This window comes from Myxine glutinosa, chromosome 1 (genome assembly GCF_964187855.1).
Source record: "Myxine glutinosa chromosome 1, kmMyxGlut1.1, whole genome shotgun sequence".
Taxonomy (NCBI): domain Eukaryota; kingdom Metazoa; phylum Chordata; class Myxini; order Myxiniformes; family Myxinidae; genus Myxine; species Myxine glutinosa.
The window spans coordinates 414,193,914-414,213,678 of NC_136261.1; positions in this window are offsets into that span (position 1 = coordinate 414,193,914).

A 19,765-nucleotide genomic window follows, 5' to 3' on the forward strand; every position below is an offset into this window, starting at 1 on the left:
GCAAGTTTTACTGACACACACAGTCGGCGCCCAGTCGGCGATTAGAACCAGGCCCGCACCTATTCATGACATTTGTGTCATTACAGGACTCTTTGCAAAAATGGCATTACCAGACTATAATCATGATGATACATGAAAGAGAAGAGGGTCCTCCTATTTCCGTCAAGAGCACATCGACACGTGCACTGGGCTGGGGCCACACCCTAACCTACCAGGGAGTGGGGTCAGCAAAGTGGGGGCGAAGTCCAAGTACCCCCAATGGGCCCCTTCTCCCCTTATGAGCAAACTAGACCTAGAGAGGAAAAAGGAAGATTACCGCATCGTTGTATTAGGGGGAAATTTTACCCAACGGAGCATGCATTGGTTCAGTGCTCTACCTGGAAATCAAGGATTGGATCAACATTACAGGACTCTTTGCAAAAATGGCATTACCAGACTATAATCAACATCACAGGAAAATATAAGGGAAGATGAAATCATGAATCACCTCACAGTAAAAATCGCAAAGAAAAATTAATAAAGAGACTCACAGAATGATTAACAATGAAACTTACATTGCCAAATTAAAGTCGACATAACTCACCGTCTCAGAATTATACAACGGGCGATAACATCATGAATCAAATATCAAACTCAAATTACAGCAGAAAATTAACACAGAACCTCACAGACCGATTAACAATGAAAATTACATCGCCAAATTAAAACTCGACATAACTCACCATCTCAGAATTATACAACGGGCGATAACATCATGAATAAAAAATCGAACTCAAATTACAGCAGAAGATAACAGAACCTCACAGACGGATTAACAATGAAAATTACATCGCCAAATTAAAACTCGACATAACTCACCGTCTCAGAATTATACAACGGGCGATAACATCATGAATCAAAAATCGAACTCAAATTACAGCAGAAAATAACAGAGTAATTCACAGAAAAATTAATAATGAAACTTGCATTGCCGAATTAAGGTCGACATAACTCACCGTCTCCGGGTTATACAAAATAATGAAAGAAAATCAAATTTAAAAAACGAAATCACATCAAAATAACAAAGAAAACCACAGAATTAGAAATAAAGACCCTCATTGTCCCAGGATTAGAACCAGGCGCGCACCTCGCGGTTGGGTGGTGGGCCACTAACGTGCATGCACTGGAAGCGTGTCCTCTTCTTTTCTTTTTTTTCGGACCGCGCACCCTAACGGAACACGTACTCTTCTTTCTTCCGGACCGTGCATTCTAACGGGACGTGAACTCTTCTTTCTTCCAGACCGTGCATTCTAACGGGACGCGTACTCTTCTTTCTTCCGGACTGTGCATTCTAACAGGACACGCATTTTTGGGGATCGCAACTCAACGCTATGCAAATGTAGCCACTGACGCCGATCCTGCGAGCTCAGAGTCACCCAGGACCGCAGGAAAAGGGGGTTGGCAAACCCGGACTCTCCCCTTTGCGGACGCATGATTATGGTTGGGGACAGAAATTTGCATATGGGGACGTTTCGGTTATCTTCCTCCCGCTCTTGGCCCACCGTGGTCTGTTCACCTGTACCTGTATTGCAAGTTTTACTGACACACACAGATCAAATTCCTAGCCCCCCACCCCCGCCAATTGGCATTTAGTTACCTCATCTCTCAGATGGTTGGCTATTTATAGCCGCCTTCCCTGCATCGTGTCTGGAAATTCAAATGCCATATTTACTTTCACCAATTTCCAAAAATACCTCCCTTTTAATCATCTTCCCTGCATCTAATGATACATGATTTGCCAACCATTATCCACCCCAATTTTAATCAGTCAATGGAGAAACTCACCACATTTTCTCCATCCTCCTTTGTTGTCTTCCTACATTGCAAACATCATTTTTTGTAAACACAAATATTTGTAAACATGATCCTGTATTGCTTCCATCCCAGAAGCGTCGCATTCCTGCAAATTAAATCTGAAGCACAATTTTCGTATACATTTGCCTGCACCTAATATTATTCACTCATCTCATCTCACCTGTGTAAGAAACTTATTTACATTGACCCATATCACAATTCACATCATTAGCAGCTGGTAGCTAAATATCAAAATACATCAACTGGTGTCTCCCTTTGATAACCTCTCTCTTATCCTATCAATACCTGGATAAGCAAATTTCACACCAGTATAAATCACTGGAAAAATTATCTGAAAATTACGAAATCATCTCCAAGTTCTCTAGCTAATCTCCGTCCGCAATCACCAACTCTACCCTCCTGTGCATTTTGCCCTCGGTTCTAGAACCTAGAGTCAACCATGTAAAGTAACACATTTCTTTACACATTTTCCGAGGGGAAATTGCCCAATACTCCCCTTATGAGCAATAATTTAATTGATGTGATGCCAAAATACCTGGTGGAGTTCTGCTCATCTGGTCTGTAGAGCTGTGATCCGATCTTCACCACTACCCAGTCACCTCTTTGATCGGGATCTACCTGCATGTAGAAACCTAGCACAATTCTGTTAAACCAAATCCACTTTCCATCCATTGGTGCACTTTCCCCAGTGCAACCTAACCACTCTTATCACTTCAAAAACAACAGTCTATAACCATTTCTCTTTATTTCCTGCCTTTACCATCAGCCTTTTAAACCCTTTTCCCCTATCAGGCGCGTCTGTCTAGCCATTCACAAATTGTCCACAAGATAACATCACCATATTTCACACCTCAGACCAGCCAGGGGTCCCTCGAGAGATGCATCCTCAGGTTAAAATCACCTCAGCTCTCGAGAGCTCAATTTTGGCCCATGAGCTCGCAACATGGACTTCATGAACACAAATCGGACAGACAGACAGGGGTGAACAACAACACAACAACATGCATTTTAAGGCCATTTTCCCTGCAAGGGTGGGCGTTAGCCTTGCGGCCCCCATGACAATCTTCTCCAATTTGCCATATTTTCTGCATCTCTCCTGGTTAACCCCCCTTGCCCGCATTTCTTCTTCCACCATCTTTAGCCAAGTCTTTGTCGGTCTTCCCCGTCCTCTACTTCCTTCTACATTCCTTTCCATTACTCTTCAATCAACACCAGATCACCTGCATACAACAACTCCCACGGTAAGCCCTCTTTTACGTTCTGAGCCAGCACCTCCATCACGGCTACAAATAGTAGTGGACTTAGTACCGACCCCTGATGCACTCCCACCTTCACCTCAAACTCACCACTGTTCCCGTCCTTACCCTCACAGCTGTGCACGCTCGTTTGTACATTGCCATCACTGCTCTGATCAACCATTCCTCCACTCCTAACTTCCTCATTGCCCATGTCAATACTTTGCGTGGAACCCTATCGACTGCTTTCTTCAGATCAACAAACCCAAGAAACAACTTCTCCCTCTTTTCCATGTACTTCTCCTGCAACTGGTGAAACCAGCAATGACCACAATTACCTTCTGCCAAGCAGGAGGCTAGAGCATCATTACTCAATCTGCCCTCTGCCCACCTTTTACAGGCAGACAGACAATGGCGAGCCACAAGCCCCAATCCAACAAGGCTCCAGCTCAAACAACCCCAAGGACCCAAATGACAAAGAGGACCCCAAAAATCCCGAGCACTCAAAAGACACCCCAGGACTCTGAATACCCAAAATACCCTGGAGATCCAAAAGACCCCAAAGACCCAAAATACAGAAACAAGGCTCCAGCTCCCATCCAAAGGACACAACTTCATCTGATTTCAGGTTGCATAATTTATTGGCCAGCTCACGTACCAACCAAACTTGCAAACACAGTTTTCCAACAAAAGCATTTGTCACTAGAGGGCAAATTCTGGCACCCTATTGCAGAATTCACTTCAGCTCTCCACCACTCCTGGTATTGAGTGGTATCCCACAGCTTTGCTCAACACACTAACACAGTATACATACAACATTGAATTCATTTTCCCCAGAACTCATTCCCCTGCTCCAGAACTCATTCCGTTAAAATCATTAAACATGCCCAATGGCAATCCACTCTGCTCAGGATTGTAAACTACTGGGTTATACCCTTCACCCCAGCCACAGCCCCAACCGCACCAGGCTGCGAGATCAAAGCGCCATCAGTCCTTTCTTTTTTTTTCTCCCACACAAACCAGTGTAAGCCAGCCACCACAAACAAAGAGAGGTGACCTTGGCCCCTCTTCAACAGGCCAGCATTTCCAAAGCAAACCATTTTGTCTCTTCTTTTCCAGTCATATAAAACAAAGCCCACTTTTGTCGGCACATGTACTTTAACCACGATTATATGAGACTTAACACCAGGACTGCTCCCAGGGAGCAGTCATAACTCGCCTCCACACCTCATCCAATCACATATCTCACTCAACTGATATTAAAGAAACAATTATTTTCATACCCTATGAGACATCTTGTTTGCAGACAGACTAACAGGTGAAACCATACCCCTACTTCACATTCGGTGGGGATTAAACCCACTGCCTCCCCTTAAGGCAATCAATTAATATATTGTCAATTCCTCTCATATCACTCTCTCACCCCTCCACTTTCACGCGGCCCCATCTACAGACTTGGTCACCATGACCTAACAGAACTATCGCGACTGATTCAACTCCAGTCAACACATCCAGGGAAAAGGGGGCGGGGGGTAATTGGACTGGGGGGGGGGGAGGGGTTGGGCAGCATGACGGGGCACACGCGCACCAATTGGCCGGATCCAAATCCAGACCTTGCCAGCACTACCAGCCAATGCGTCCTTCAACGGGGGACAACAACACCTCATCCACCTGGTACCCACTCGTTCACCAGGTGACCCGATAAACACACAGACAGAAAGACAGATAAACGAACCCACAACGTACTAACAGGAAGGTCTCACAGAGGCCCATTCAATCCACACTGTAGGCTGCCACGATTCTGCCCACAGGGACACACCACCCCCATGATAGTCACACTCGGTCACATCTGCAGACACAGTGAATGACACTCGGCACCATAATAGACACCGCAGACACCGCTCCTCCTCCTTGATCCATACCTGCAGATCTCATTGCCACACTATGAGCAATCAAAACGTCATTTCAGAGATACCGGAAACCCAATGCAGAACAATGCAATCAACATTTCATGCACCCTCTTCTGTGGGGGGGCAGGGGGGGGGGTTAGGGGTTGGCACTGTTACTCTTCTTCTTCCAATTCAATTTATCCTTCTCCAAAAATCACATAAGGTTCATATTTCCAAATATTAAAATCACTGATATCTCCCTCGAAATGCAAAACAAAGCGCTTCCAACTCTGGCATCCCACAGCCATTCTTAGAGGCATGCTTGACAATGCAGCACCTCCTCTCCTCGGCGCACAACATACATGTGCTCACTCAACACATCACTCCACCTCGCCCCCCCCCCCCCCCCCACATGTCACACGACCAAAACCCTCAACCTCTGACATTGTCCACAACGCAGGCATCTCATCAAGCCAGATGCTTCGACGTTCCCCCGTCACTCGCGTCTCCGCTTCGACGCAATCTCCGAGATGCATCACGCACCCCATCCATACATCATTCCCACGGCATGAGCCACATCACATACCGACAGTTGAAAACCCGACCGTTTTTATCCCTCGGATGCGCGTTCACCCCACATTTCTTCTCAAATTATCATATTTCCAATACTCTCCCTCCTCCGCCTGTGGGGCACCTTGTCCCGCATTTCTGCCTTCAGAACCACATGCATTTTCATAACTATACCATACCACCATCGCTTGCCCGCAAAACCTTTGTCACGCGCTTCAATCAACACAGACGCACCGATGCAACTTGCCGTCTCCCAGCCACCACCGCATCACTTTCGTGACCTCGTTCACACTGTATATCATTTACTGTAAGATCGGGTTTCCGGTTGGCACCGGAAATTCATTACTTTCTTGAAATCCTCCATTTGCCACAACAATTGCCTATCATTTAATCATTTTATATACTACGCAGTTCATTCAACTTTTCGTCATAATCCCATCATAAACAACATATTTCTCATGGCATTGCATGGCAGGAATCACATTCGCATTACACCGACATGGCATTCGAGCACATTTTATAGTTGCGAAAATATTGTGCTGGACAAGGCAATATCGGCTCGCGCTCTCACGCGCGTGCGCGAAGATCATGTACAAAGTCGAAGTGCCCATCTCTCACTAAATGATCCATAATGCACCTCGGCACACATCCTCCAAGCCATCTCATCACTCGCGTTGTTCACAAAGGTGCAACCACAATGCCTGGCTGCATCATTTTCTTTCCATAACACACTCGTTCTAATCATCTGGCCCATTATAATCCTATTTTTGGGTTGGCTTCGGCCATCCTCGTGCACCAAATTGCCGCAAACAGAATCTGCCCTCGGTGTTCCCTCGTCTCGCCTCGCGAGGCCCCGCTCGGTCGTCATGACGACTGGCCTGCGCGTCGGGTTCCCGCACGCATGACGGGGTTGCTGCGCGGTGGACTTTAAATCATTCTAATTTTTTTTTTTGAGTATCACACCGACATATATTAATCTCCCTTCGCAACCCGTTAGCGTAAATGGGGTGCCTCTATCTCGGCTCCCCCGTACTGATGGGTGCACATCATTCCCAAGAGGAACCGTTTTCCCAAGTCCTCCCGGCACACGAGCATCCCAAAACTCCCCACCTGAACGCTCCCAGCGCACCGTGACCTGGTTATCCAGGATCTCACAGCCTGAATACCCTCAGGTGTCTCTACCCATGCTCCGCAAACCGTTAGCTCTACGGGTGGCGATTTTCCCGTCTTCCCCACTGACGGATGCCCTTCCCGACGATACCTTTGTGTCGTCGGGCGAGGCCCTCCAAGGGAGCATTCCGACTTCCTTTGAAGTCGGCCTCCTTCCCCTTGTACCATGGACGAGGTGTTTTCGGCGCACGCAGCCAAGTACGCCACCACCCAACACTCTCGCCGGGCCTACCCATGTCCGAACGTGGGCCGTGTCCGGCCACTTGTGCAAAGTTCACGACATGTCGAGTGTCCAAGCCACTGCGTCTTGGTACACTACGCTCCCAGCTCAGGCCGGAGCAATTTTTACCTCCTATAACAACCCTCTGTATTCTGCTCACAGTTCGTTCCCCTTACTTTTAGTTCTTGGATCTGCGCCGAAGATCGGCCAAGATGGGCCCCTTCCCTCGGAGGCAGCAAAAAATGCCACTGATACTGCGAGAAAGGTCTCACCTTTTTTAGTAGGGCCTTGCACCCTTGCTGCCTTCGAGTCAAAGAACCATCTCTCTCCCCTCCGGACAATATCCTGTCCATGACGCCAGCTGTGGTAGCAACCATCAGCCCCCCGGGCCCCCCTTGACCCCAAGAAGAACCCCTGGAGGCATCTTGAACTGTGATACAAGAGGTTTATTTATCGAAGATATTAATTAACGTGCACGGAACATTTTTCGGTCCATGCACCTCAGACGGCCACGCCCGGCACACGGCAGCACGACCCACATTAGCAAGAAGCAAGTCGTGATGCGTACAATGCACAAGGAAGCGCCTCGAGGCCATCCACTGAAAAATCTTAAAGTTCTCACTGACAAACCAGTTATTATACATGCCCCCCCCCCTCCCCTCATCCCATACTGAGAAATCAAAAGGGTGGTCCAGACAGTGAGGAGCCTGGCTGAGGGAACAAGGCCACAGGGAGAAACATAACATGGCTGGGGTGACATATCACGGCTGGAACGCAAGCAGGGAAAATGTCATTTATGGCCTTGGATTGCCCGGCGAGGGGTTTGGGAGGATGAACGACGCCAATACTTAGTATTTGTAAAGAGAAGCTGCGAGATATATGGGTGTCCTCAAATTATTGCTACCACATACATACACACACACACACACACACACACACACACACATACATCCACACACATCCACACACACACACACACATCCACACATCCACACACACACACACACACACACACACACACACACACACACACACACACATCCACACATACACACACGCCCACAGACATCCACACACATACCTCTTAAAAAATTGAGTTTGGTGTCGATGCTGTCGAGATGACAATTTAGGGTATCACAGGTTGGTAGGAAATAATCACTCTTTGGGAGATTATAATCATTCCACTCATAGTTGTGGTCGTGGTTGTGGTCATCGTTCTCAACAGGTGTTGTATTCTGTTTGAAAAAAGAAAGAAAAACATGCATCATATTAACAATAAATAAATAAATATCAGCTCCCGTTTATTGGTTCCCGTTTATTGGTGCCATTCAGAGAGATGAATAATGAATTACCAGGGTCAGACTCTGATGGTCGTTTTGGACAAGAGACAAAATTTTGTCTGTGTTTTCATTCTGAGCCTTCCATCTCGGTAGGTTGTTCAAACCCGTATCCAGTTCATTGTGAATCTCTTGAGGAACAATTTTAAATTCAGCCAGGATATTCACAATATTTGAATTGCTGTAATAAGGACAAAAAAGAAATAATTAGTTATATAATTAATCACATACAAAGCTCTCATTAACAGTGTTTAATGCTGAATGAAACTTACCTATGTCCTGGTGAGTATTCTGACAAGCTCATCTTCGTTCACAATTTTTAAAACTGAATACAACACAGCTTTATATAATGAAGAAAATATATTTCGAGGAAATGAACTGACTGCCAACATTTCGAAGAAACTCCGGGTGTGTGGGTGAAAATCAGGAAACTAGACAATGCCAAGTGTCATTTCTCAAAAGTGAGGAGATTTAATAAAAACGGTTTGCGTATGGTAGCCTTAGTTTAAAAATGGTAATATCTAAAAAGTTAATGTTAATGGTAAAAAAGTAAAAATAAAAATAAAATGTTAATGAAAAAATTAAATTCTTTCCTACGCATAAACAAATATTTGTAGGAATATTGTTTGAGTGGTCTACTAGGGGTATTAAGAGGGTGAGAGGGAGCAAATATTCGTAGGACCATTGTTTGAGTGGTCTAATGAACAACATTGAGGATAGGTGCTATAGCTAGTATGTCAAAAGGCCAAAAGGTTCATAAAGAACAGGGTGGGAAAAATAGAGGTGTTTAGGGGAAATGAGGGTGAGAGGAAAATTAACATGTAAGTGAATGGAGAAATGAGAGGTGGTCCAGGAACAACATTTATTTCCTACTGACGTCCTTCCCGGACAGCGTTAAATAGTGTTTTAGGACTATGAATTCGCTATTACCTAAGTACTAACGCTGACCGGAAACGAGGAAATAAGCCCCTCCCGAATCACCGGTGTTAGTGGAAACGCCGAGCGGTAGCGACCCATGACCCGTGACCCGAGCCGTTATCAAGGACTAGATCCCGATCCGAGTGGTTCTTAATCGTGCCACGCTTACCCAATGGAGAAATCACGGAAACGGTCGAATTTGGGAAGAAAAGGAATAACAGATTTATTTACACTTTGTACAATAAGAAGAATAATAATAATACACAGTGCAGCCTTAGAGAGTCTTAACATATCCCTGGACAAACGGGCCCGTCACACTCAGACACACTCACACAGGGTTGCAGACAAACAGGTTGATGGTCCAAGGATGACGTCCAGACAGCTCTGGTCCCCAAATCGCACCATGAAGTAGATGAACCAGACGGCCAGGAGCTCTCCACGTGTCGTTTGGCGTGCGCGGGATTATTATAGGGCGGACGGTAGGCTGGCTTTGGCGGTTACAATAGCGGCTCAGCCGCATACGTAATAAACGGACAGGCCGCAATAGTTCAATAAACGCGAGCAATGCGCTTCTCAATCGAGGCTCGAAACTGTTGTGCACACGCCAGTCTTCTTACTGCAGTTCTCGCATGAGTGCTCCAGATCAGTTCTCTCAATGGCAGTCCTCTTCCAGCCAGTCCTCTCAAAAAGCGCAATTCACCCAACGAGTGCTCATATATCCCTTCGTAAGCGCCTCTCCATTCTCATCTCTCAACTCCAGCCAGTCCAGACCTTTTAAGGGCTTTGTGCGCTGGCTTATATAGCCTTGGCCAGCGAACCCTCTCGAACTCGCCAGACGTTTCTTGCCATGCCCTAGCACCCCATGCCCACCGAGCTCTGGTTGGCTGTTTCCCTTACCGTCACCGCCTCTGACGCACTGTTTGACGCAACCACACCTCGACCCTCGCGCTCCGCCCTCTTTTCAGGCCTACCTCGTGGTTACCCGACTTGTTTCGAGCGAAACCAAGGGCAGCGAACGCTGCTGGCGGCCAAAGCGTAACAAACTTGAGGGATGCCAAATGTGGCGCAGGATCGAGTTTGCCCATGATGGAAATTGGAGGACGGCCGCAAAATGAAAGGACCTAAGCTTATTATTTCTTTACACAATGCAAATGTTACGAGTGAAATGGCCTACTCTTACACATCCTTTGACATAACTAATTCTAATGGGCCTACGTGTTGGTTGTGGACTAACGGGGGCAAACCTTTAACCTTTAATGATGTTATATGTACCATTCTCAAAACCTCAACACTGCCCCCCTCCTTCGCCAGGCTCGTCCCCGAGCCGAACCCACACAAGTGAGCACGACCGGCTTTTAGCAAGGGTCAGGACTACTTTTTAACTTATGTGTGACACTTAGTTGTGGTTTCCCTCTACATTTAATCTAACACCCTGTGTGTGACAGTTTTACAACACTAAGTATGTCCCATCTACTGTGTTGTGTACTAACTAACAGATTCACACCCACAACTAACCGAATTATGGAAACAATTCTCAAACTACACATAAAGCCGGTGGGGAGCATGTTATTTACAAGACTAACTAATTATTTACAGTTCTACAACCCAGGACCTGTTCTTTTGTGGGAGAGATTTTTTTTGAAAGGAGAGAAACAGAATGCACTGCACCAATACACCATAATAAATGCACCAAAATGCACAATCATGTACAATCATAAAAAAATGCACAACAAATGTCAATAATAAATGGCACATTTGCTGCTTGGCTGCTGTGTCTTGCGTCTTCCTGCTTCGTCTTCGGTGTGCCATAATAAAACTTGAGATCTTCCTTCCTGACACACCTGAATAAATAAAAAGTGCACAAACTGTGTCCGCTTTTTAATTATTTGCAGGGCCATCTTATGGTCCATCTGCATGACATTTATGGCACTTAGAATCAGTGGTCCGCAGGGCAAGATAACGCTTGCAGCAAATGTTTGCTCGGCCAAGATGCCAGGCCACAGAACGTGTGGTCCATAGTTGTACTGGTGCAGCCAGATGTTGCAGAGTGCAGCGCAAAAGTGCAGCCACACAGCTCAAGGTTCCTGCACACTCCCCTCAACAAAAATAATGGGTCCATGGGTGGGGAGGAAAGACAAGGCAGAGTTATCTGAGGAAAGGGCGCAACGGTACACACAATACAAGGCAATGCAACACGAGGAGCATGGGAGAGCGAGCAGAGAAAGCTCGTCCCTAGCCGTTCGTAACCCCCCATGTCAGCCTACACTACCCTTACCCTTCCCCGTATTTACAATTTACAAATTCGTCTCTACGTCTCGTCTTTTCTCCCCACCCCCCTACTCCGAATTCGTCATCAGATCCCTCCCAAGAAGGATGAGATGGAATAAACACAATGTCACACTCATGTCATGATGCGTCTTTACCTTCCAAACATTTGCAAAACTTGGTGTGGAGTTCTGTCACCTTGGTGAGTGGATGCGGATGGTGTGAAGAGATTTCTCATCCTATCTATACTGTAATAACATTAACTCTTAAACTACCTGGGGTCTTGCCCTGCCAATTCAATTGGCCTCTTTACACTATGTGGTTCTAAAAATCAATTCCCATTGACCCACCCTGTGGTGCCCTACCAAATTTGGGTTCTCACTCCCCCATTTTTTCAACCTGTGCCTTCGCACAATTTCGGGACTGGGTCATGTGGCACTACTAGCAGGTCTACCTACCTGCGCACCGCCGCCACTGAAGTCGCCACCCGAGCTTACCATGCTCCTTACAACTACCCTAAGTTGGGGAAGGCCCCTCCTGGCTCTCTCACCCCTCTGATGCCCTCTCTGGCATTGGGCTACCCGGGTCCTTCTCTCGGATCCTTGGGCCACGCTGAACACTACTCTGACCCGAACTGGCTCCCAGAGCCTACCTGCGGCCTCACCTGGCCGACAGACTACCAGTGGCAGAGTGCCCCAATAACTATACTCACCAATTAAGCCCACACACCCAGCCATTTCCACAGACTCACGCATCCATCCAAGCAATACCTTGCTACTACTCGCACCACAGGTGTCAATATCCAAACAATTTACCTAAACCCTCTACCTAACTTTAAACTACCCTCCCTGGGTATTTGTGAAGGGGTCCATCTTCCCCCATCCACTCCTTCACACCATGCACTCCACACCACTCATTCCACACCATTTACTCCCACCAAGCATTCCACGCCAAATATTCCTCACTTGCACACCATGCAAGTCCATTCACTCAACACCATTCCACTTGTCATCAATCCACCACTTATACATTTTCTCTGGTCATCCCCGACCAATGCCTCATTTGCGCAATTTCATCCACAAACGATTTCATTCAATTCCTCATTTGCACCTAAAGCTCATCCTCACACACAATTTCTCCACACACACAGCATCATCTAACTAGCTACTCCCCTCTAAAACTCGTGCTTTCCCATCTTCCCTTACACTACTGCCATTAATATCCATCCACTAACTATGAGCCTCTTCGTGTGGTAATACATTTTCACAGCTCGGCTTTGAAAAGCCAAGCAATGCATGCGAGCAATGCATGGTTGGTCTCCTGTAGGTTGGGTCCGTCCGGCATTTTCGATTCTGGGGAGGAGGCATACTTGGGCCGAGGTTCCAGGCAGCATCCCTGCATGGAGCCTTTCGGTCTCCGGCACGATGGCCCAACCTCCCCCGGTCGGAGCACCGCGCCCGCCAGGGGGTGAAGGTCCGACATCTCCTTCCTCCCCTCAAACTGTGCCGTTTGCCTCTTTCACCAAGGCGCGGCACCAACAATACAGGGCCGGGCCTGGCACAAATCGTGCACGGCGCTCCTTGCGAGACTGCCGCGGCAACGATCCCCGCCGGTCCCCGCAGCACACAAAGCACACCACACCCCGAGAGCTTACGTCGGCTATACGTTGGCCTAAACGCTAACCCCCCAGTCTGAGTCGATGCTTGAGTCGCATTCTCACACCACGCGACCCTTCCCATACTCGCAAAACATGGCGCTCCAGCGCCTCCCATACACCCCAAGCAATCCGTTATTGCACTTTCTCTCCGTGCATTCCCTCCAGGTGCACTCATGCCACTCGCACACTCCATTATCATACACTCCTCTGTTACACACTCCGTAACACACCTGGCCATCGCACACCCTCGCGTACACCCTCCCATTACATCCTCTGTAACACCCACGGGTGTGCACTCCTGCACACACCCAATCACGCGCTCTGGTGTGCACTCCCGCACACTCTCCTCTGCCATCGCACACTCTGTCACACTCCGTTCCACACTCCGTTTCACACTCTTCTTCAACACACTCTTCCCACATACACTCCGTTATACATTCACTCTCACTCTCGGTTTCACACTTGCGCTCCGGCGCCAATCGCACACGCGCGCCATTCACCTTCACACAGCGCACCACAGACCTTCCACGAGCGCCCGGGTGACATCGCGATCCCAAGCGCATTACATTTTCGCGCCATACACAACCCTACTCACCTTCGGGATTCTCTTCTCCTCCCGCACCTGCAAATCTTTATTGGGATTAGCGAGTACGGCATCACAATGCCAACACAGACTTTGTGCAAATTCCATTTCGACCTCCCGTGATACATTTACTTTTTCTCCCGTCTCTTCAACCCCAATTTCCATTACACACATGTCTTTTTCTTTATTAAGCTCGACGACCGCTGGCGCACATAAAATAAAATTTTCCAATTTGGCGGCCGTACACTTTTCCATACCCCGAGTCACGATTTCTACCCCAGTCCACTTAACTGTGCTCTGCTCTACCCTGCTCTCCACACGTTTCTTACATCGCGTTACCCCATCGCGTACCAATGCGACTTTCCTGCTCGACCTGCGCCCTATGTCTTTCCCCATCTTTTTTATTTGGCCACCTATTCTGTTTCCAAACCCTGTTAACCCGTCTTTCATTTCTTTCATTTGGCCACCCATTTTGTTTTCCAGTCCTTTTATTTCCCAGGCGGATTTGTCGCTCTGGGCGTCCAATTTGCTTCCCAATCGCTCACCCTGAGCTTTCATCTCGTCCTTTTGGGTGTCTATCTTTGCCATTAGTTGAATTAGGAACAATTCAATGTTGCACCCGGGTCGCACAGCGGGCTCGGCTGCCATGGCCACGTGCGAGGTGCCGCCATTTAACTCCCCTGCTACCCCTACTGCTGCACCCTCTTTAATGCACTCCTCTTCTTTCCATTCTTCCCGGGGGTCCTGGGTTATTGATTCTAACTCCTCATCTATCTCCTCTTCTACCCCCACCGGCATCCGACTGTCTTGGCTAGCCATGGCACGAATACAATTTGGCTTTTAATACTAAATTTTGGTCGCTCTTAATTTTGGCCAAATTTGTCCAAAACAATTTGGTTTGGGTTCCAAATCCCAACTCCCTGACACCAATTGTTGCAGCCAATATGCAAAAATGGTGTCCAAAATTTGGTCTAAAATTTTTTAGTCCCAGGTTCCAAATCCCCACGGCTGACTACCAATTGTTGCGGATCTCAGCGTCGGCCTTTCCCCTTACCAAGAGGGGATTAGTCCCCTTGTCTTTTACTAGCCGACGGGACCCGGGACCTATGACGTCCTTCCCAGACAGCGTTAAATAGGGTTTTAGGACTAGGAATTTGCTCTTACCTAAGTACTAACGCTGACCGGAAATGAGGAAATAAGCCCCGCCCGAATCACGGGTGTTAGTGGAAACGCCGAGTGGTAGCGACCTGTGACCCGAGCCGTTATCAAGGACTAGATCCCGATCCGAGCGGTTCTTAATCGTGTCATGCTTACCCAATGGAGAAATCACGGAAACGGTCGAATTTGGGAAGAAAAGGAATAACAGATTTATTTACACTTTGTACAATAAGAAGAAGAAGAATGCACAGTGCAGCCTTAAACAGTCTTAAATTATCCCTGGACAAACGGGCCCGTCACACTCAGACACACTCGCACGGGGTTGCAGACGAACAGGTTGATGATCCAATGATGGCGTCCAGGCAGCTCGCTCTCCGGTCTCCAACTCGCACCGCGAAGTTGATGAACCAGATGGCCAGGAGCTCTCCACGTGTCGTTTGGCGTGCACGGGATTATTATAGGGCGGATGGTAGGCTGGCTTTGGCGGTTACACTTGTGGCTCAGCCGCATACGTAATAGCCAGTCCTCTCACAAAGTGCAATTCACCCAGCGAGTCCTCATATATCCCTTTGTAGGTGCCTCTCCCTTCTCATCTCTCAACTCCAGCCAGTCCAGACCTTTTAAGGGCTTTGTGCGCTGGCCTATATAGCCTTGGCCAGCGAACCCTCTCAAACTCACCAGACATTTCTTGCCACGCCCTAGCACCCCATGCCCACCGAGCTCTGGTTGGCTGTTTCCCTTACCGTCACCGCCTCTGATGCACCGTTTGACGCAGCCACACCTCGACCCTCGCACTCCGCCCTCTTTTCAGGCCTACCTCGTGGTTACCCGACTAGTTTCGAGCGAAACCAAGGGCAGCGTATGCTGCTGGCGGCCAAAGCGTAACAAACTTGAGGAATGCCAAATGGGGCGCGGGATCGAGTTTGCCCATGATGGAAATTGGAGGGCGGTCACAAAATGAAAGGACCTAAGCTTATTATTTCTTTACACAACGCAGGGGTAATGAGTGAAATGGCCTACTCTTACACATACTATGACATAACTAATTCTAATGGGCCTACATGTTGCTTGTTGACTAACTATGGGGGGCAAACCTTTAACCTTTGATGATGTTATATGTACCATTCTCAAAACCTCAACAATATATATATATATATAAAAGATATATAGTCGCAATGTTTTGTTTTCTGTGCTCATTGGGATAATTAGGTTATACCTGAACCAGGGATTACTTCATTGTTTTCCATTATTGCTTTTGGATAATGTTTACATGAGTTTTCTGGAACTGGGATATTGAGACTTTTGCAGATGGGTTTGTGGATTGCTCCACATTCTTTCTTTTTTGGGGGGTGTCGCCCAAACAGCATTTTTGTTCGTCGGTTGTTTTCTCGTATAGTTATGGTCTTTCCCAAAATGGTGCAACCTCATCTCCACTATTTTGTTTGCCAGTTATTATTCCAGTTTTTGTTGTTCCTCATCATCCTTATGTTCCTTCTTTCCTTCATCCCCTGTTCCTTCTCTCCTTCTGTGTGTTATCATCCGCCGTTTTAATTTTCATCCCATTCAATTTGTGTTGGTGTTTTCACTCAGTCCACAATTGTAAGTCGTGTATGTTGCCCCTCCCCATTGGAGTGGTTCTTGGTCTCCTCTACCTCTGTCTCACCACGCCTTCGCCGCGAGGTCCCCAGTGATGCTCCTCATTCCAAACCATTGCTTCATCACGCAGTCCTCACCCGTGCCATTGTGGCCGCTTTTGCACTACTCCTCTGTCCATCTCTGATGACCATGTGGCTCCCATCCTCCTCATTTCTTGTGCTTGTCCTCTGCCCTTCACCAAACCCTTTTTTTATTTTCGGATTTACGTGCCGTTGACTCGACTTTTTCAATTTTTTTGGATGATGCCATCTCTGCTCTGGTGGTCAATCTGGTATTCCTCGGCTGGTCCATTAATGTAGTTCATCTGCTTGCCATCCCCAACTGTTGATGTCTTGAATAGACGTTACAGTAGTAAATGGACTTCCCCTCCTTGCTCTGAATATGAATGAATGAATGATCGTTTTGAGGCCATTTACCCCCGCGAGAGCGGTGGTTAGCCTTGTGGGCCCCATGACCTCATGGTTCCCTGTTTGAGGAAATGTTTTTATGGCCGGATGCCCTTCATGACGCCAACCCTTGGTCGCCTCTTACGATGCATAGGGATACGGTGTACCTATTCTAAATCAGGGTACACACCGGGATCATTCATCCCAGCAAGCTGGTACTCAATTTGCCGACCTCGGAAGGATGACAGGCTGAGTCAACCCCCCTGACGTTAATTCAGCGATCGATCGGGATTCAAACCCAGGATCCTAGGATCCCAAGCCTGCACACTAACTGCTACGCCAACACCAGGCTGGAGGTTCCTTTTCTTAAGGAACCTTGCTCTAAGGTTCCTTTTCTTGAGTTTGGTTTTTGAGATGGGTAGCACCTAAACAGCCTCTTTGCTTGGTGCAAATCTCTATCCAATTGTGAGGTGCTGTTTGTTCCCACTGGAGGAGATGCAGGCTTCATTCTTTGGAGTGAGCTCGGTGCCACCACATAAACAAATACCATACGGTGGTCTGGCTCCCTCCCATAAGTTGTTTTCTTTTCCTTTATCTCCAACACGCATTTCCTTTGTCGAAGGCTATTACCTTCCCCCGGCACTTCGCCCACCCTCCTTCAGCCCATCGGAAGTAGTTTCTCACCTCAGGGATCCCCGAGCTGGTGACTCGACATTATGTTCACTGATTGCTTCTCTGCATAATGTTCGCGGCACACAATCAACCACAAGGCCTTGTCCGGGTTCGCAGACCTCCACGCCCATTGTATCTGTCAGTGAAGTGATTTTCCTTGTCATTCTGAGCATTTCCTTCCCAGCCAGGTCGTCCTGATGTCCTCTCGATACCGGAACAGTCTCTGAGCATCATCTCTGGTGGAATCAGGCCTTCAATCCACATTTGCCTCATTTCGGGCTTCATCTCCGCTCCTTGATTATCCTCTCTGTCCCGCTCAAATTACCAACCACATCGTCCTCGACTCTCTCACATTGATGCCCAGGAAACCACACAGTTCTCCAGAGACACGAACCACCTCTGATTGGGTCTGTAATCTACATTCACCTTGTATCAAGCTTCATCTCCACTGCTTAAATACCCCTGTAGAGTACCCACAGAAAGTGGGCATGGCAATGGGCTGCCATACCTGATCTAACCTGGCTCGCTGTATTTGTTGTACTTTCAGATGGGATAAAAGTCACGGAAAAATCTCAGTTTAACTGTGGTGTCAGCAAAGGTTTCTGCAAATTGGAACATGCAATCCATAATATTGGCATTTCTTGTGTCTTCGACACGAAAGACTTTTAGATTCCCATGTTGTGCTTGGAGGTAGCTGTTTAATTACCCTGCAAACTCAAAGTGATAGGTGGGGTTAAGCAATTGGTTCACGTCTGTCTACAAACATGGACAACTTATTTAAATTTAAGGTTTTAATTTGAACACGAATCGGAGCATGAATCGGTAAACAAACCTGTCGTTTAACAGGACTTTGGCTGTGAATTTTTACCGACCGCACATGCACAGAGAGTGCGATAATATTGTGATGGTTATGAAACCTTCCCCCGGAGTGAGAACATCTATGAACACGTATAACTGTCTAGAATCGGTCATGGTGTTGCTTTACGTGTTCAGATAGACCTCCACCTGTTCAGAGGAAAATGGGACAAATGCATTGGGTGGGTTTAGTTAGGTTTTTCCCTTCTCTCCAATTCTCTTACACGATGCTCTATCATCTTTTAAACAAAACTACATTGCAGACAAAAACTCTTCACTCACTCAAAAGTGCTAGGAGGGAAAGATCGTTGGCTGTACGGGAAAACCATGACAAGAGGTGCGGCCGACCCTGGGGACGAGCCGGACATTCGGAATGATTGTTGTTGTGGGAGAGTGAGCTGGTACATGCTGCGTTGAGTCAAGGGGCATGCCACGACCTCTCTTTCCAGGAACTCCACTTCCCAGGCACATTACTCCCTCGTATATCCACCCAACCCAATTGGCTTAAAAAGCCGGAATGCCAGCGTTTCTGCTGTTAGAACGTGCCGGGGAACCGAGGAGAACCTGCTTACCTTTATGGAGTGATCATTTGCCAAGATAAATTGTGCTTAAGCTGGGACGAGCTGCTCCATAGCTGAGCCAGACAGCGCTGGGCGATGGCTGTGAGGAGTCGAGCATGGGGCAAAGGATGAGAGCAAGAGAGCCACATGGTCCTTTGTGTGTGAAGATATCCCCACTACTGATGTACATGATCCTTCTCTTGCTTTCCTCAAAATAACCGCTAATTTGTCTCATTGAGACGCACAAGGAGTATCACGATTGAAAGAGCTATCAACGATTGGCCTCTTGAACCGTCTGTTCGAGGTTTACATTCGCATGTCACACTCTTCCTCTAATGTCTAAAGCTTACATTGCACACACTGTTCCCATTCACACTCACTACATTTTGCTCTCATTACCCCTCCCTTTTTCCTTGTTTGTCTTCCCATTGCGGGATTGGCACACGTATGTCGACACGTGTCGAGGTGAAGTCAGTGGTCTTCAATATAGATTGCCCTCCATTTTTATCCTCTTTACTTCCTCTCTATTTTTCCTTAATGATTCTGTTGGAGCCGTGTCTTGTGTATCAATAAATAAGTAGGAATGCCTCAGGGGAAAATAAGTGCTGAAGGTAAGATGTGCTCTTTTGTGCCTTTCTTGATGTTCGGTTAATGTTTGATGTGCTTGAAAATATGTGCCCCATTGTTATTGAATCTTGTGTGCTTGTAAATACCTGCCTTTTCTTTGGTATATGGTTTTCCATCCTGTCCATTTTTGTTTCATTTCCTTCAAGAGCTTGA